The sequence below is a fragment of the Lichenostomus cassidix genome, chromosome 2, assembly GCF_008360975.1.
Source record: "Lichenostomus cassidix isolate B80296 chromosome 2, HeHo_3.0, whole genome shotgun sequence".
Lineage (NCBI taxonomy): Eukaryota > Metazoa > Chordata > Aves > Passeriformes > Meliphagidae > Lichenostomus > Lichenostomus cassidix.
The window spans coordinates 147,209,078-147,229,536 of NC_139482.1; the positions used below are offsets into that span (position 1 = coordinate 147,209,078).

A 20,459-nucleotide genomic window follows, 5' to 3' on the forward strand; every position below is an offset into this window, starting at 1 on the left:
TCATTGTCTTTTTAATCTAACACAGTGTTGCTGGTTATGGTATTAGGATGTCTTCACCACAGCCTCTTTATTTCTCATTTACACATCACTGCCTGAAAGTCTGTTAATTTTTTATCATTTGCTAAAAATTTAGAAAATATACTTTAAAAAAGAAAAAGAGAGGCACTCCAATTCCATCCCCACTGAGCTCCATGGTTACAGAGAAGGAGGTGGGCTTGGTAAGAAATGCCAGACCAGCCAATTTCAGATCAGTTCTGCTCCAGTGGGTGTTTTACTGTAACAGATATCAAAACCTTTCTGATGTCCACCAGTATTGTTCTGCTGTCCAGTAGCTGCAGTGGCCCCAGGGCACAACCTTCAGGGGGGCTGAACTGGTATCAAATGTAGTGGCTGAAGAACATGCTCCAGCACTTAAAATTCCTGCATAACTCCCATTGATTAGAACAACATAATGTGCCTACTCTTTCCTCTTATGCTGATAGAGAAGCTCCTGAGAGCATCTTGGAGATTTGCCTCGGGTGACACACACAGCATGGAGCACTTCTCACCAGAAAACATCTGCTTGCCACATGGGACATGCAAGTGTCCTGAGAACATTTTCATTGACTGGGTTACTCATCAGAGCTTGAGCTCAGACTTACCCAAGGGTCTCACACTGGCTCCCACTCTGCCTCAAATCTAGAATAAGTTCACTATCAAGTGAAGAAACTCCTCACTGGACCAGAAGAAACTACCCTAAATGCTACTCCCTCCCCATTAAAAGCATTTAAGGGACTTGAATCACATTGGGTGAGAGATTTCAAGCCTGTGCTCAAGCAGGACAGGTACAGTCAGACTGCATAAAATGACGAGGGAAATACCAGAAAATAAACCTTGGTAAGTACACAGTCCATTGTAAAAAACCTAGCCCAGGTGCCAAAAAAAAAATCCAATAGAGAATCCATCAGTCTGTGCACATCCCAGCTGAATACATAATACATTAAAAAGGAGGAAAGACTGTGTCTACGGCAAAGCAAACAGAAGCTGAGAAAGGAAAATGCCACCATTCTGAAATGGGAGCTCTTCACAAACAAATTGGCACCCCCAGAGCTCCCCAGCTGCACTTTGCTTTCTGTTCATTGACATGCCAGGACTGGGCAAGGCCTTGCTGACAACATAAAGATTTCTGTCTCCTCCTCCTTCATCTCAGCAAGGCCAATGACACCTTCCAAATGTCACTGTGATGTTAACCAAACACAGGCTTGGGAGATGAGCTCTGACAGTGGAGTTCTGACACCTCCTCCTGTAATCCCTCACATGAAACCCATGTAATTTGAAGAGCTCCTGCAAAGCACTGGTTTAGTGGCTGTATCATCCCTCTCCTCCACAGCACCCACTGGGTTGCCCAAAAAACCCCATGGTTGACCCTACAGTCCCCACACTGCAGTGTAACTGATGTTGCTATTCTCTGCAGCTCACTTTTCTTTATCAAAATAACCCACCCTTTTGGGAAAGAAGGGAAGAGGAGTGGGATGGTAGGAGGAATTGATCCAAAATTCCCCCAGCAAAACCAGAAGAAAAACACAGGCTTAATCAATCACATCCCTCAAACCTGCAGAAATTCTAACAACTCAGCCAGAAATAAGCGTTACCTAGAAACATGAGAATGCACTCTCAAAAAGTGGGAGTTTGGTTTGGCCAGGAATCCAGAGTTAATAGGAACATCCAACATGAGGATGCACAGAAGGACTAAGCACAAGTGTCCCTCCTGCCTTCTCTGCCCTCCCTCCAGTGACAAACCAGGCAGCCTAAATGACAAGTGTCTGTACATTCTCAGCCACTGGCAAATCTCTTTTAACCTGAAGCTTCTCCTACAAAAGCCGACACCAAATATAAAGTGCATTAAATTGTTTAAGATATAGTTTGAAGGGGTTTATTCCCTTTCCTGTTTTGTGTTTGGGTTTTTGTTTGGTTGGGGTTTTTTTCTGTTATGACAGAGTCCACAATATGTTTAACAACTGGTTGACCAGAGAGTACCTGGGGCTGCAGGTTTTTTTGCACTGCAGATGGCAATGGACGCCTTATTCTGCTAATAAAACCCAAAATAATCTACAAAAAAAAGGAAATCTAAAAAGCACCCATAGAGAGGGGAAACAGAGGAGGGGACACATTTGTGCTGAAGAACAGAAAAGCTTCACTTACCTATGGCTTTACAGGGGAGAGAAATAAAGGGAAAAGAGGTGGAAAAAATAAGAAAGGAGGCTTTGAGAGGCTGCCGGTGCGGGCAGGGAGAGGGAAGGCAGCGTGCCTCTGGAGGGAGCTCGGGAACCGCAGTTCCCCCCCACGGGGACATCTCCATCTCCGTCTGTGCCGTGAAATTTGGAAAGGAGGGGAAAGCAGCCCTCTCTCCCCTTCGACTCTCGCTCGATTAAAAAAGCATCCTCTTCCCCTGAAAATTCAGTTTGGAAATGCAGGTGTGTGGCTCACAGCATTTTTTTTTTTTGCTAGCTTGAAATAAATGGAATAGAGGGGCTGAGCAAACCTGATTTGTCCCCAGTGTTGCTCCCAACAACAGGGTCTGTTTTGGGTCGTACCAGCTGTGCCTGTGACAGATCATGCACACGGGGACTAAAGCATCCCAAGGCACCCCAAGGCATCCCAAGAGCTGCCATGAGCATAAGCAGTGATACTGAAGTTGGTGGCACACTATCCACCTGCTCCTGTGTCATCTCTGAGAGCCTCAGGAATTCTGAACGGCTGCTGAATTAATCAATCTCAAAATCTTCTATCCTCATCACTCAGCACCCATCCCACCTAATTCCATCAATATTGTCACTCAGGATTAGAGGAGTGTGTTCATTTGGCTCAGTGAAACAAAGTTCCTTGAACACCTCTTGCTCAGAAAAGCCTACAGGAAATATGTATTAAGCATTCCCTCATTGCATTGGGAGGAAAATCTGTGACCCTCCTATCCCCAAACCCCTTGCCAGTCTGTGGGATTTAACTCTGATGGTCCTTGATGTTAGTTAAGCTGAGTTTGGGAAAAGCCATGCTTCCAAAAAGCAGAGGAAAACAGGAAGTAGTCAGCCAGCATGTTGCTCCTCCACTTCAGCCTCAGCTATAGGTGTGGCTTTTGGTTCCAGAAGTCCCTCGTTCATTGTAGCACTTTCTGATGCAGCTGCAACCACTCTTGCACTCACACTTTCATCAGGAAAGGCAAAATTAAAAACTTAAATCACTGATGAAATATAACCAGCATGAACGTCCTGGTGAAAAAATGAGGCGAAGTGCTCACTTGTGATTGCTTCTCCAGAGTACTCCCTGGCCCAGAAAGGGAGGATAACGAATTGTACAAGATAAGGAACTCCAAAGAAAGGCACAAGAAATTATTTCAGTGTTGGAAAGAACTGGCTAACAAGGGGAGATTAAATCAGCCAATTACACATATACTTGGACTAAATATAACCTATGCTGAGGACTTTCAGCAACCTCTAAATATTGGAAAGATGCAAACATTTTACTAGAGACAGTAAAACTACCAAGAACTGATGGAATTTATGAAATACAAAAGGCCAGCTAAAAATTAGGAGCTCCCTCCCAACTCTGGGTTTATGCATCAGTGGAACAGTCTGTCGAGGAAAGTGATCTTTGCCGGAAAAAGCAAAGATTTAATTTAATGAAAACGTAGTCTCTAAGAACAGCCTGACATCTGCGAGGATTCAGCCGGAGGAACCTTCAGACTCCAGCGTGCAGCTTCACACTAACTGCTTAACATAGCATGTTTGCAAATTGTAATGCTGCTGTTACAACTGATACTGTGCAATTTTTTACCAGCTCTACACTAAGGGAGGAAAAAAACATCGCTCCAGCTACAAAAGGAAGCATCAGTGACAGATCCCTCGCTGAAGGTTTTTCATTCTTTTTTCTATATTCATCCAGATGGATTCATGGTCCCTTTCTCTTGCCCCTATGATCCTCTGGAAGGGAAAGGGCTGGACACAGTCATTAGGGGTCCGAAAACTAACATGACTGCTTAGGAGGGCAGCTTTGAGGGAAAGGATCTGGGGTCCTGGTGGACAGCAACCTGAAGAGGAGCCAGCAGTGTGTCCTTGCAGCAGCCAGGGTCAAACCCACCAGGCTGCATCAGTGAGAGCATAAGGGGCAGGTCAAGAGAAGGGAGAGCTGTGTACCCAGAGGTGCACTGCAAAACGGGAGGCAATGGTGACAAATTGCAGACAGAGAAACTCAAGCTCAGTATAAGGATCAAAACCTTTTCAGCAAACACTTGGTGGGGCAGAGAAGCTGTGCCATCTCAGCTGGGTAAAAATGTGCCTTGGAGATGATCAAAACAAAAACTGGCTAAGGCTCCAGCCTAACTCAGGACTGGTCTGCTTGGAGGAGAGGCTTGGACTGATGCCCAGCAGAGGAGCCTAAGCCTTTCTGTGGTTCTACATAAGGAACTTACTTGAACCAAAACTGGGAGCAAAATCAGGAGCAAGTGCCCTCAGAAGCACAAAATGGATTTAGAGCTGCATCAGAAACAACCCTAAGAAATCATTCTCCTTCCCCTCCCTGTGAGACTCTTAAAGACCCAAAAATCTGCCCAAAATCTGAGACCAATGGAAATCTAATGCCACCTTTGCATGCTCACCTTTGAGAATCACTCTGAGCTGCTGCCTACAGGACACTTCAGCACTTCCCAAGCTACAGATTCTGTATTGTACAAGTGGGAATTCCGAACAACCCTTCAAAAACAACAACCCATCAAAAAGAATAACACTTATATATATACAGGGGCTTTCCTTCCTCTTCACCACAAAACAGGCACAGATGCATCAGCTTTCCACCACAGTGATCTTTAAATATGAGTGTGGGAACCAGGGGAAAAACAGGTAAGTCAACAGTTACCACTGTGTCAAAGCAAAAAACAATCCCTTCTTCCTCAAGGTGGCACGTGCCCAAATTAGTTCTTCTGATTTTGTTTCGAGAGAATGGTTTTTACTATTCTTAGCACAGTAAGGTCACTGTGGTGGGGAAGGAGCTGGTAACTAAGCTGGCTCACGTATCACCAATAAAAATGCTTCCCATGTGCTGATTGCAGAATATTACTGGAGGCAACAGTTGTGGGGGAGAAAGCACTGCTTGATTTCCAGAACCCAGCTAAGTTTATAGGGTTGGCAGCAGGGGAAAAAAAAACTAGCGCTGTTGACTTGAAAACCAAGCAAACCCAGTGTAGAAATCATTGAGGGGGAATAAACATGGAGTCCCAAGATGCCTTTTATAGAAGCACTTTATCATGGATAAACACACTTTGAAATGAGGCATTTTTCTCACTCCATCTTCTTTGTGTCGATGTTATGCTTCTACCAGGAATAAGAAGCTTCTCACAGCTTTTTTTGGGGTCAGTTAGAGAAGAACCAGCTTTTGCTAAGTGCCCTCATCCCTACCTCACCAGGGACATTTCTGGAGTCCTTATGGCTTGAAAGCCAACTAAGAGTAAATTACTCCACATCATAACCTGGTCCCAACCCATCAGAGAGACGAACTGTCAGGCTCGTTCAGGTTGGCTGAGTCACAACATCATTGCTTCCATCTTCGTGATGAGTATCAGGGATAAAAGAAAAAGCACTACAGTCACATTATTCCTGTTCACAGAATATTGGAAAATGTATTAAATGACTTCACACTGGCTGAAACACAGTACTTGGCTCCCTGAAGTTTTTTGTAATGAAGTTCCTACTTTAATAGCCATGGGTATGTTTTTTCCAGGACTGGCTCAGACCACTCTATTTCCTACTCTACAAACTACAGATTCTTTCCTTTGCCCTTTGTTAGGTAGGATGAATTTTATGCTGTTTTATTCCTGACCCACATGCCAGCATTAAGAATAACTGATTATAAGCCATCTTTTAGATTATTCTGTTGTATGAGCTGGAGACATTGTTAAATAAATGCCATTTATAGCCTGTTTGTGGCCACATGAGACACCAGACATTTCTCTGATGCAAAAGAGCTTCCACCACACTCTCATGCAGAAGACCACCATTACTACCTGGCACGTAATAGGGCATTTCTGACTCTACCTGATACCAATCAGCTGCACTATTCCAGACCAGCTGCTTCCTCACAGCTCAAGGCACTTTGTAGTGTAAGCACTAACACAGCAGAGCAATAACTTGAGATGATAATTTAGGTTGCTGCTCTTTCTTAAGTGTCTGGATTTTTACAGGCTGCCTACCTTAATTCTCTCTTGCCCATTAAAACCTCTTTGGGGAGAATAAGCATGAATTTGTAAAAGAAAAAAAATCAAGGAATTTGGAGAACAATAACAGGTGCATACAGAAATTGAAATAACACATTAGTTCACCAGATTTGAGTTGGGCTTTTAAATCCCCAGCCAAGCATCTATATATAATGCACTCCACAAATGCAGCAAAAGACAAGGGAAGGATTCATTCTCAGGGCAGACTGCACATGCAGGGGAAGAGGGAGGCACTAATAACTATTTCATTTGTAGAAAACTGGGCACAGTCAAATTAAGGGCAGAAGCAGAATAGTCCTGGGGCACCCGGAACACAGGTATAGCAGTGTGCACACTTTGCATGTCAAATTTACAGAGTAAAACTCAAAACCTTGTCTCAGGGGCTTGGAAGATGTGGTTGCCATGACTGTTACAGTATTTTATTCTAATTAAAAAATCCAAAACCAGTTCAGGGAACAAAAGAGAGTCAAAGGCTTCCTCCTCTACTGATCACCATTCTACAACATCACATGCTCTCTTCCTTCTCTCTTTTGCTGTATCCTTTTCTATAGAATGGCTCATTTTTAACAGTGCATACAGAAAGTGCTCATTCCCCACCTTCTCCTGCTCCAAGGAACCTCTATTTATGATCCTGGGGATCCCTAATGTGTGTTAGGTGTTGAGTAGATAAAAGAGTGGTGGTTCTGCATACATGCCAAACTGCAGCTGCTGTGACTGGAAGAGCTCAAAAAACCAAGGAACAAAAATAAAACAGCAGAGGCACCAGAAGATTGTGGGTAAGGTCACCTGAGCACCAAAGACAGCCAGCCCCAAGCATAAAGACACCACCTGCAACTCAAACCAGCAACTGCAAGGACATGTTGATTTGGCTTTATGGCAGATGGGAGCTCAGAAAGGGAACTTGTTTACTCTCACTTTCCTGGAGTAGTATGCCGTGGTTCTGGACCCAGGCTCCCAGAGAGTTGTGCCACCAGGTCTGTTCTCAACCCCCAGGGCTGAATGAATATTGAATTTGATAGTGCTGTTCCACCCACAGCATCTCCAAATCTAGGAGAAGAGTAATCATGCACCTTGTCCACATCCTTGATGACTCCTGGAACTAATGTGTGCCCTAAAGAGTCTCTTTTCCCTCTTCCCTTTGCATTTCCATTGCAGCTGGCCACTTGCCACCACAGGGAAAAGCAGCACAGGCAGCAGCACACCGAGGCAGCCCAGAGCCTGTGACAAATCACTGCAGAAGCAACGCAGCCCTGAGATGCCAGTCAGCTCTGCCATCTCCAGACAAAAGCAACAAGGCAGACAATCACTGAGATATTTCCATTCCACTTTTGAGTTTGCCCTGGGCACTGCAGACTTTTCACAGACTAACATAGACTGTTCTCTCCCTTATCAGCAGCAGGACTCAGCTTTCCCATCTAGTCAGCCTGGTGTGCCTTTTTCAACAACACCACTAAAGCAATTAACATTTCCTTTTTAAGTTTTTGAGTCAAAGTAAAAGCACGCAGCCTGAAGAGTGCCACTGCCATCAGAGAGGGCTGTTGTGCTTTTCAAGGGGCACAAGAGGATCCTTAAAGCAGCTGAATACACCCAGGCATAGCAACAGCTTTGCAAGTAACTCACACAGTTAGGTTTGGAAGGCAGAGAATAAACAGGACCAGATTGAGGATCCTGGCATTGGACATCCTAAAAACAGGTGAAGGAGGTCAGCAGCAAGCCATGGATTTTCCACCCAGGAGCTGAAAAGGAAAGTGTAAAGTCCAGGCAGCATAAATTGACCACCTATTTTTGAGCTGCTAAATTTGTTGCAAGCCCTGGAGTTTTTGCCTGTAACAAAACAGAGCCAGGTATAGAAAAGGAGAAGAAGCATTGTGCTAGAACATCCCAGACAAATTGCAGGGTCCTGATACATTTGGCAGAGGGGCCCCATGAGAGGTGAGTGTGTCAGCACATCAGTGACAGCAGCCATGCCATGGTCCTGGCACAAAACACCACTGTGCCTCCTCGCTGGCCTCTTTTCAGCACGATGAAAAGATGATGCCACATGCCAGGCAAAACCAGTCATGTGGATGGCTAAAAGTGTCTAACACATGGGGATCACGTGGAGTGAGATGCAAAGGAGCAGCCACACTGGGGAGAATCAAGAACACAGCCAGCTCTCCCCTCCACATGCATGCTGCCGGCCCAGAAGGCACACAATGGAACATGAGGAACACTCCATCCCTGCAGAAGATGCTAAAGCAGGTGGGATCATATGAGGAATAGCTAAAGAGCCCTTGGCACGAGCCCTGGAGGGGGGCTGGGCAAGAGGGTGAGTTTGAGCAATGTGAAAACCTGTCTGCCAGAAGTTGGACTGAGATCCACCAACTCATTCCACACAGCTCCCCAAACAGACACACTTCCTTTTCTTAGAAGCACAGATGCCTATATATATTTTAATCACTGCTTTAGTCAGGGGTTGTACTAGCTGTAAATTTTGAAACTGGGGGGAGGGGAAAGGCACTGAAGATTCCAGTATGTAATTTTCTTTTTTTTTATCTTATTAGATTATACCCTTGTTTAAGAACTAACTGTTCTTTTACTTGGTGTCCTTTTGGCAACCATCTCTACCTAGCAATACGTGGGTGTGTGCACTCCCCCAAGTTTGCCTGTACTTGCTTAGCAAGTTCAGATGAAATACAGCACAGAAATTGTACTCCTGCAGTCCAGGAGCAGGAGTATCTAGAGCAATTAATCACTAAAATGAAGAAAAAGCAATGACTGGCACTGTAGAGGAAGAGAAAAAAAAAATGTTAACTTAGAGCACTACTGCAACGTGCTCAAAATACACAATCCGGGGAGGAAGAGGCACGTCTGCCTCAGCATTGCAATGACAGCAGCTGAACATCACAGGCAGTTTGGAGCTGTGCTGCTCACCATCAAAATTCTTCTCTGGGGCAGTGTGGCAGCAAGAGTGGATTTGGCCGGTTCCTTCTTCCCCAAGGTAATTCAGCTCTCTCCAGTCACACAAGAAATAGTGACAATATTTAGTACTCCCCGACCATGGTTTAACCTAGAGAACAGCTCCAGAAAGGTTTGCATGGCCCTGCCCCAGGCTGAAAACAGAAGTATCAGCATGTCTGCCACATATTGCTGGAGCAGATTCCCTCCTTAGAGGTCTGTTTCGAAACACCCAGAGCTGGAAGGTGTCCACAAATTCAGCTGAAGTCATTAAGAAACCTCTGAGGTTGGAAAATTAGGATTGCAGATTATTGATCAATGGCTTTAATGACATAGGTCTAGCCTTTCTACATTATCTAATCCTGCTGAGGTATAACTGTTCCTACAGCCAAATACCTCCACAGGTCAGAACAGCACAAAACATTTTATGACTCTCTCATCAGAGTTTTAACCCCAAAGTTTGCTGAAGTGTTGGTAACCATTAAAAAGAGCTGTGCTACTAATGAGGCTGATGCTAAAACCAGTGCAGAGAGCACACAGAACCTGTAGGTTCAGGCAAAACAGTGCTGAGATGCTCCAATCCTGCCTGTATAGGAGCTTTGTGAGCTGTGTGAACCTCTTACGTTGTATTAGACCATATTACAGATAGCTGTGCAGTGCAAATAGCCTGGGGACATATGGTAGTGCTTATCTCTGGAGGCTTAAACAATACAATACGTAGCTTCAGACTCTTTCAGAAAGGACAGTGCATCCTGCATCCAGATCCCTACAATCACACACAGCATAAAGAAAACCCTCAGCCAAGTCCAATTGCCACCAGCACCCCAGGGAAAGTCAGTCAAGTTGTGACTGTTCTAAACTGCACTTGCTTAAGCTGGAATGTTCTATACCTGCAAGCTACCCTGTTCAGGTGGGATATCCTCACCTACCTTGGAAGAAACATTAAAGGAAAACAAGGTCAACACTTCTGAGCAGCACAATGCCTCAAGAACTTCACCCTTTTCTCTCTACTAATTACTCCTTTTCCCACATCTTCAAGCTTTTCATGACCACACAGCCCTATTCCATCTTTCCCAGTTCCCTTTTCTCATCACCCACTCCCCCATCTGCAACACCATTTGTGCCAGCTGTGACTACAATTTTTGGCTTCTTCAAAATACATCTCCAGGCATTGTTCGTCACAGCAACTTGGATGCAAAAGATGTCCCTGAACTAACCCACAAGCCCAGTATCTTTCTTGGGATAAATTCCTCATCTGATCAGTGATGGTGGCAATTAAGAGCAATTAGCAGAATATAACTGTTATTATTTTCCTCTCCTTCCATCCTACTACTTCTTGCACTCATTTGTGACCTGTCTCAATGCAATAGAAATTTCTCTAAGGCACAGACTTACTCCTGTGCTTTGCAGGTGTTCATCAAGTGAAAATCAACATGAGTTGGTACCTCATGAGTCGGCAGGCAGAATGAGCAGCTTTAATGTCTATGTACAAGCAGACTCTAGCTTTCATTAAAACTCCACATGGAGATTTACTCCTTAGGTGTAACAGGAGAGAAAAATCTTCCAATGGATTTTTGTGTGACAGCCGAAGAAGTGGATTACCAAAGGATTTGGAGTTACCAGGCACCTGTACTCCTTTTATTTAAATGTCCTAAAAGGCATATTTTTCTCGTGTTCTTCAATGACTTCACATTCCAACCAACTTGTTTTCTAAACCCATATTTGGCAGGTACAAGGTTCCTTGGCCTGGAAAGCAGCCTCCTAAGTGCAAAAGCTACTTTTGAAAATGGAGCTTTAGTTCTGTGGTCTTCTAGACACTTTTTTGAAATTACTCTGAATTTCATGCTGGTACAGAGCCCAGTGCAGCAGGGCTTGAATCCAAGGACTGGACCAATCATCATGACTGGCTCTCAGTCTCAATGAGTGGCAAATCAGAAGAAAACCAACATCAAATCCAATTGCACATATAGTTGTGTTATTGTCACTGCCAAGTGGTGAGGCACATGATTCAGCACACAGAAGTTCACCTTCTTCCCAGGTGGGTCTTACAGTCTGTGCTGAATGCGAAACACATCAGAAGCCACCCACTTCAAAGGGCTAAATCTAGCAGAGGAATTGCTGTGGCAGGTTGTAATTTTGGAGTGCAGATGCACTCTGGCACCTGGAAGGCTTCAGAAGAGAGCACACAGATACAAAGGACAAGGTTCCATGTCAGGTAGGCACCTCCACTGAGCTCCCCATCTCAATGCTCCCAGGCTTCCTGAAGGAGCCATCAGTGATGCCAGGATTGGTGTCACTGTCTCACATCTCCCATGCTAAACTGCAGTCCATTGCATCACTGCTTCCCCACCTTTTCGTGAAACAGCTGTGTTGAAGGGGTTTCACAGCTCAGCTGAAACAAGAGATGGGTGAGAAAGAGGTGGCACTGTATACGCAGCAGGGTAACAGCTTCTGCCCTGACACACCCTGCCATTATTGTTGTCACAGTCGTGGCCACCAGCCAAACTGCCACAGCTCGCCCCGGATTCCGATTCCTGTTACACTGCAACCAAAGGAGAACCAGCAGTCCAAACTGCACCACCTCCATGTCCTCAGTGCTGTCACTCCTCTGCCAGGCCCTTGTGCCCAGCACAGTCCCCAGACACCCAGTCTGCTCAGCTCCAGTCTTCCCAAATACATGCCAAGCCACTCTTACACTAACCATTGCCGCCTCCTCATCCCCAAACTCAGGAAATGTTCTCAACAAAGTTTCCCAAATGAATGGCTTGCAGTCTCAGTGAGGCAGCACTTTCTAACAAAAATACTCCATCCCCAGACCTCCAACCAGCTGTGAAAAGCTTTAGTGATTACAAAATGCATGTACTGTTTTCCAGCTGCATATATGGAGTAGATTGATGTTGGCACATGTGCTAGATCACTTTGCCCCTTGCTGGGACACATATATGAGATTGGTAAGTGGACTCAGTCATCAGTCCATTCTCCCTGGCCCCTGCTTTGTTTCTTGCAGTTATTTTAATCCTCTGCTTCAGTACAACAAAGAGAATGGAAATTTCCCACTACTCCAGTGTCTGGTCCTGAGCTTGAAGTTTTCACAGTGACATGAAGATCGGAGGATGCAGCTGAACAGAGATCTCTGTTCAAGCAAAGGTTGGTCCTTCATTAGATCAGCCCACGGGTGAAATGAAAGTGTGGTGACATTAGTGAACACCCTACTAGAAGCAAAGAAAAGACTGCAGACCCACAGATGAGTCACGAAATCTGTATGTTCCAGTGCTCTAATTACATTGCTCATCCAAGAAAAGCCTCTTTTGGAGCCATTAGGTCAGAATCTGTTCTCCCCTAGCTGTAAATCCCTCATAACTCGGTGAAGTCAATCGATTTGTATTGGTGTAAGCAAAATCAAGCACAGTGCACTCGCACAGCCTTTGATCTTTCTCTCTCTCTCTCTGAACACAAGCTCACAGAATGCCATTAAAGAGACAAGAAACCCAGGCCCCTGGGTCTCGTGCATGCTGCAGGCACTCTGAGCACTGAGATCAACATCAAGCACTGCAGGGAGGTGCAGTAGAAAGCAGAGGAGAGAGAAGAACCTTCTGTCTCCCCTTCAAGATGAAAGGCTGTGGATGTCCCAGAAGGACTATGGACACTTGTGAAAGGGTTGGAGCATGTCACATTAAAAGAAAATTAATTATCTATCAATCTATATTTCAGGCAATACTATCTTTCTAATGGAAAAGCAAACACAGTGGGGCACAGCTCCTGTGGCTCTCCAGCAGCCTCAGTGAGCATGCACAGTTTTGCTGATCCATGGAACTAAAATTCCAGAAGACCAAAGACCACCAAACCCAAACATTTCTGTTTCAGGAAATCACCTGAATGTAGGATTCCAAGCAATGGTCCATTTTGTCCTAATAGTTGTTTCCAGCTTCTTCCTCTTCTTCAAATCTCTACCAATGTGCTGTGCAGGAAATCTTGCCAGCCTCTCCTTGGCAAAGAGCTCTGCACTGTGAATGGAAGCAAAAGTCACTATCCAAAAGTCACAGATGCTCCCCCAATATTAAGTGTATTAGACAAGCAACCAAAGAATGACACTGGGTCACTTTAATAGCAGGAGCATTTCCTGCTATTAAACCTCCCACAACTTCCACTGAGATGTGCTCTTCTGGTTAGGAAGAGCATCAACCACCTGCTTCGTTTGCAGCCTAGACTCTTTCTTCCTGGATAAACACGGTTATCAAGATCTCAAAGGAACAGGACAAGAGGGATTGCTTACAGCAGCCAAGAGCAGCTTGGCTTGAAGGAATTCAATAGAGAAGCCCAGAAGAAAAGCTAGAGTATTACTGACTGTGTTGGAAGACATGATGAGCAAAGGAAGGCCATGAGGCAAAGGCTGGAAAGAATAAGGACATTTCTTCATCTCACATTCCTTTCAAGCAGAAGAGCAGCCTAAGGAAGACAAAGCTTTTAGAATGCAGACAGCTGAAAGGTTGTCCCCTCTTGGACACCCTGAACCTAACACTAGTTTTCAAAAAGTCTTTTCTTAAGTTACTGGAGATGACTTAGGAAAAAAGTTTTTGAAGAGTTGTTTCTATTAATGTTGTAACACCCACTAATATATATTCATTTCATATATATATTTACATTCCTTTGACTCAGTTAATGTTCTTTTGAGGGGTTCAAGGAGAAAACCTCTTCTGTTATTTAACAGAAATCTCTTCCAGGCCTTCTATCTCAGGCCCTGTATTCAATACACCATCTCCAAGTTATGAAATCAGGTCCCCTGGGATCTACATTTTCCACAGCACTGAAATGTGTGCAGTATGATGTAGACAAAGACAGAGCTATCTGTAATGGCTAATATGAAACTGTATTGATTTTGTTGGTTATATGATGTTTGTTTACTTTTTTAAGCCCTGTTTGAGAACATTTTCTATTCCTTTCAGGCTGCTGACATATTTTGCATTTGCTACAGGAGCTAATATCGATGCGACACCGTGTGTGTGTAAATTTGTTGGGCGAGTAGGAGGAGATGCTTCCTTCAAAATACAGGCTCTCCAGACCACATTCTGCACACATTTATCTCAGTTTAAAGTCAACAATTGCACCAAAACAACCAAGTTCCACAGGATTTACAGAGAACAACTGTGATCAGAATCTGTTCCAGTCTGTCAGGATCCACCATTTTTGTCTGTTGGGAAAGCTGTAGGTGTTCTCTCCCACTCCCTGTTGTTGGAAGGGGATGGGAACACAATACCACATGGGAATAAAGAAGTAGCTTTACGGTGAACTGATATATGAACAGGAATTAACAGGGTGGTGGGAAGGGGATGAATCAGCCAGTCCCAGGGAAGACAAAGAAATTTTTCAGACACTACCCTGGATCTCACCCACTCAGATATAGCATCTTTTCTTGGCCCCTGTGATACATCACTTCTTCCTCTCATAAAAACCTAGTATTGCAGGATCAAGAAAACCTATGCAAATGGCCCTGCTAGGAGCAAATCAACCAATCCTACACCCAACCTACATCCACACATGCACAGTCAGTCCATGGATGCCAAGTCAGCCCAAGGCATCCAGAACTGCTTTTGTGTAAATGAAGTTCAGACCAATGCTGAAGTCTAGAAAATATGGAACCCAACCAAAGTTTGGGCATCTGCACTTCCAGAGCTAGGGAAGCATTCATTGAAGCTGTGGGTCATAGAAGAAATACATGGTCACAATCTCTGAGGGTATTTCAACAGCAGGTATCTACATCACTATTATGGTAAAAAACCCAGACTTGAAGGCTGTGATGGGGGAATCAGGTTTTGAAATCAAAAAATGGAGGCTGTACAAAGGCTTAGAGGGTTCTTCTGGGAAAAAAAAAGTGCATTTGGGCTTAAATCTGTGTGGTAAATTATCTGTTCTCCCCCTGGTGCAGGCAAGTAATTCCTCTCACTTTAATGGACAATTTTATGGCTGCTAATAACATTTGTAGCTTAGATAATGACAAGGATAATCAAATCTCATGCTTGAGGGCATAAACTGATTGCTGCAGGGGTTAGCAACAAAATCACCATTGCCACATATTGCACAGGTGTATTATGGGATAGATTTCCTTCTTCCAAAGTACAAAGGCATTGGTGTCTGCCAAGATAACAGATTGGATGATTGTCTGTGCTATGGAAATTGCTGGTTTGTATGCATGGGATTTAGGGAAAGAGGAAGAACCTCTTTGTTTCAGCATGACAGAACGTGCAACCCAAAATGCCAAGTGAGCAGGGGTTGCAAGATGCATATTGATGCCTGTTTTAGCAGAAAGCTCTCCTAAAGGCAAGTTCAGCCTTGGCCATCACAAAGTCTACTGTCAGACAGCAAGTGTTGCTGTAGATTCAGCACAGCATTTAGAAACATTGAGTGAATAATCCCAGAAGCTGAAGGCTGGGAGAAGCCTCAATAAACCATTTGACCTGTTGCATGATGCTCAGATCCTCAGTCCATCACTTAGGGATTACTCAACTCACCAGGCAGGTCCTGTAGAGCAGGTCTCAGCCACCCATTCCTAGGAACACATGACTTGGAGGGACCTCAAGAGGAAATCAAACCCATTCAGACCTGAGGCAGGCTGAAGTACACCAAACCCATGTGTTTTGGACAACTAATCACTTCAGACAAATGTCCCACTACTGACACTCTGGAGGTTCCTTACAGATCATGTAACAGCTGATGATCAACCTACATCTGTGGTGCTGAAGAGCAAACCTTGGGTATGTCTGCAGAAAAAATCTCTCAGTGTGCTCTTTACAACAACATTGCACATGTTTGAAGCTGTTATTATTCCCCCTTCATATATTTCATATAGACTAAACAATCTCTGTCCACTTCACACTGAATACAGGTTTTCTTCCAGCATTTTGATTTTTCTCAAAACTGTGTGCCCATAACTGCATCCAGTTTCCAAGCCAAAGCTTTACCACTTTATCAGCATGATGTAGTAGTACTTGCATCTAGTCAGTTCATACCATTCTTCTATATGTGTCTTTGATATTTTCTTCTTCAGTGTAATTCTTTGCACTTGACTATATTGAATTTCATCATATTGATTCCAGACCATTTGTTCAATTTAACAAAATCATTTTGTATTCTGCTCCTCCCCTCGCAGTGCTAGCTACCCCTCTCACAATTAATATGTGTACTCTCTGTTCTATCAGACAAGCCATTAATGGGAAACTTGAACAGTACCAGCCACAGGACAGAGCCCTGTATGACTGTCTATGTTTTGTCCATCCAATTTGACAGAAAACCAGTGATGAATATTTCTGAATATATGTGAAATTATCTGGTGGCAGATTTAGCAGATCTATGGGTTTGTATTTTCTGCCCCATTTACCCCTGCACAGTGCATGTTTTTCACACATGTGGTAAGTGGAGCCACTGTCCAGCCTCTTGTCCAGAGCATGTGTCCATCCAGACTTTGCACCCATCTTGCAGTTCAATCCAGTCTAGGATTTTCTATTGTAATTATGAGAACTCAATGCTCTTATCATGCCACATATGCAATAAATGTCACAACCTACTGCTTCCCCCTTTATCAGCTATCTGCTGGAATAAAAACAACCCAGAGAAGTCCAGCATGAGTTACTCAAGAAAAATCTGGGCTTGTTCCAGCTTGTCCCTTGTTATCCCCTAGGTACTTTCACGCTGATTAACAGCTTGGTCAAATATCTTTCTGAAGATCAAATTTAGGTTGACTGAGCATTAACTACCCGTGTTCCCTCCTGTCCCTTTTTTAAAGATAGGCAGCATGTTTGTTTTTCCCTGCAACAGCCACTGGTAGAACTGTTCAAACAGCAGCCATAAAAAGCCAGTGACACTGCTAACACTGAACAGTTGCTGCTTAGAGAAGAGGTTTGATTCTTATCCAGATATTCAGCTGGAGACAGAATTGTAGGATGGACTGATAATCCCTCAGGGAGGCACGAACCTTCAGGAAAAAAAAGGCCAAGATAAACTTACATAGATCCCAAGCAAGATCCAAGACAAACTTCAAACAGCCTGTGTGTGTAGGGAACCATTAAAAATACTGGATGAGTAGCCAGTCCATACCTTGCCGCAAGGCAGGACAGAATGCATCGGTCATTCCTGGCAGATGCTTGTCCATCTTGTTCTGCAAGACCTAGCAGAGAAGAGCCCACGCCTCCCCCAGGCAATGTACTTCACAAGTGTCATTGCTTGAAAGGTCTTTTTCTCTGTGGTCACTCTAATGCTTCCTCGCTTTGTTTAACACCCTTCCTTATTCACTGTGCCATACTCAAGGTCTTCAGGAACAGACCTGTGGTTTTGATCAGCTTTGGAATGCTCCACAGGCTCGATTCTTCTCAGAGACCATGGAAATAGTTTTTAACTCCTCATCACCCAACCTGCAGTCAGGTTCCAGCTAGTCACCCAAATCAGGACCACACATGCTCAAGAGCCAGCAGCTTCCATTGTGACACTTACTGCTGGATACTCAGCCAAGCTTGCAGCCCATGCCTCTACCTCTTCAATGCCACCTTTTCTGTGATCCATCTTGGCAAAGGAAAAATCTCCTGAAACCTTTTGAAAGAAATCTATATCATACCAAAATGCCAGCAGCTGACCTACTACATCGTAAGGACACTGACTTCAAACATCAGATAGCAACAGCAACGAAGCAAGTCTGAGGCTTTGTGAAAAATCGTCTCTAGTGTCAGTCCAGAAAGTCAAACCAGACCTGAATGCAGCCCATACAGCATAAACTATCACAAGTATAGGAGTGGTACAAGGGCTTCTGAATGAAAATTCAGAATTAAAGGGAATGGATATTTGGGGAGAAAAAAAAAAAACCCAAGCCATACCTAGTGCTTTTCACTCATTAAAATAAACCTCTTGGATGTGCAGTACATTCAGTAACTGACTTGGAGCACTGCTAATTTGCCCATGTTAGTCTACATCTCTAGGTATCAGCTTATGCTGTTTCCTCTGACTGCCAGAGTGCACTCATTAAGGCAAACACATTGTTACTAAAGTACTAATTGTTTTGAAAAGTGCCCTTTAAATAACAGGTCTTTTACTACTAGGCAGGATGTGTTTTAAGAGCTTAAGCCTTTGTTGCCAAAAGACTGGATGATCCTTTTTTCGTTTGTCAGAGAAAAATACCAGAAGTGAACAAAAAAGCTGATAGGGTATCAGTACAGACTGAACAGCAACCACCTCCTTCCTCTTTTTGGGATCTTCATTCCCACATGGAAGAAGCAAAAGAGGGGAGAAAATCTAAAGTAGAGAGGTTGGGAAGATCACTGAATTCTCAATATATCAGTTGAAAGGTCAACTGAAGAGTTCAGGTCAAATCACTGGGATTTCCAGGTGCTTCCGATGGCACAGATCCAGTGCTGCAGTTTAACTATCAATTGCGTAGAACCAGCCTTATCTCATTTCTAACACACCTAAGTAATACTGAAAAAAAACCAAACACAAAAAAAAGTAGATTAAGAACTTTTATAGAAGACGTGTCAAAGTGATGGTGGGTAGACAACTTTAAATGTTGGTCTCCAGACTTCCACATCCCAAAATACAGGTTTTTTTTTCCTTCTTTGGCAGTCTGGGGCAATCCAGGGGGTTTTTTTTGACAGCCTAGTATATGTGATGATCCTGAATCATGCTGAAAGGGCATCCTTCTACTGTTTCTAGTCCTCAGCAGAAAATATACTTTATCCTGTAAGGAACTCTTCTAAAATTCATGGTCTGCCTCTGCAAGCCCAAGAAGTCCCCAAAGGCCAGAAAAAATATGGGCAAGCATTGAGACTTCAAGTCACCTCTGCAAGTATGAGGTGTTTTTCTGATGCAAGATTGTAACGGAGAGTTCAATCATCTTTATTTCATGAACCGTTTTAAAATATTCCTGATGCAGTATCTTACATGACACAGCCTGCATGCAGAGCCTTATGGTCAGAGCTCCATGTCCTTCCTGCTGCTGGAGTTCATTTTACTGCAGAACAATATTTTATATGCATCCAGAGCAAAGTTAAATTAAGCACCAAACTGCATATTTTTAAAAACTATTCCGGCTGCAAACATTATTTTCTCTGAGTGAAATCAGACTTGTTTCACTATAACAGTTCAAACTATTAACAGCTAACAGCAACTGTTCATTAGTTCAAGTAATGGAGACATAGACATTTGAAACAAGAATTTTTGACACCTTTCCCTACAGTAGTGTCTGGTCCTGAGAAGTTGCGTATGGGTGTGGAAGGAAGCAAAGTGACTAATCAAAATTCGAGTGGCTACAGGTTTGTTACAACATTTAATTTCTGACACAGCTCCCACAACCTGAGTTGCTTCAAACATAGGAGGAAGACATCCTCTCCAGAGGACATCAAGAGAAAGGAGGGTGGAAGAAATAAAATATTCTATCTGCACCCAAAACACCTCTGTAATGAGTTAATGGTAGCATGCCTCGGAAATTGCTGACATTGCCAATTGCCTTGGGAGTAGAACTCTCATTTCTATCTTCCCTTCAATATGCCAAGAATATCCCTAAATTGGGAGTCTATGAGCATTTCCTTGGAGCTAATCTCCTGCAGTACACAATTAGAGAGAGCTGCAGCAGGTTTCATTCATCAATCTGTGCCCTCAAGCTCTCTGTGAAATTTTTCTGCCTGAGAAGGTCTTCTTCTCTGTTGGGAGAGCAAGGAGACAATCAGCTTCCCATCAGGTACCTTTTAACCCCACTACTTGCCTGCTTTTCTCTGAAGCTCCTTTTTCCTGCTGGTGCAGGGAATTGAAAGGACAATGCAGTCTGCTCCCTCCTAATCATCCTAATAAGTAACAAATAAAGGTCCTTAATAGAGAGATTCCTTTCACTGGCACGCCCTAATCACCTCCATAATGAAAGCAGTTAAAGAGGATACTGAACCCTTTAACCAACTGATGGCTGTATAAGCCTCTTGCAGAAATTGGCCGGGTATTAAAAAAAAAAGTCATTTAACTCTTTAAAAAGAAAAAAACTGCCAAGAAACTTCAGGGGTTCTTCCCCTGAAACAGAAGAAAAGTAAGTGCACATTACACTTCAGAAAAAAGAAAAGGCATCTCCGTGGATCAGAAGATGATAGATCAGAAGAGGTTGTTAAATGTCTGGCAGTCATGAAAGTAAGGAAAACAAACAAACAACAAGAAAAGAACCACACACCACCAAAAAAATAGAATAAAAATATAAACATTCTTCCTCAAGATTTCTCTTTGTTCAAGTCTAAGGTATGCAGTAGGCATGTAGCTTAGCCTT

General features: G+C 43.7%; 1 protein-coding gene and 1 long non-coding RNA gene across 2 annotated transcripts in view; one reads left to right on the plus strand and one right to left on the minus strand.

Annotated features, from left to right (window-relative positions):
• KCNK9 (potassium two pore domain channel subfamily K member 9) overlaps positions 1–20,459 on the minus strand; it is an 82,138-nt gene that overhangs the window by 52,888 nt on the left and 8,791 nt on the right. The gene's annotated exons all lie outside the window — the stretch shown is intronic.
• Positions 10,901–13,998, plus strand: LOC146442474 (uncharacterized). Its single transcript, XR_014850279.1, has 3 exons — positions 10,901–12,133; positions 12,208–12,325; positions 12,636–13,998. It is a non-coding gene; the product is annotated as an uncharacterized LOC146442474 (long non-coding RNA).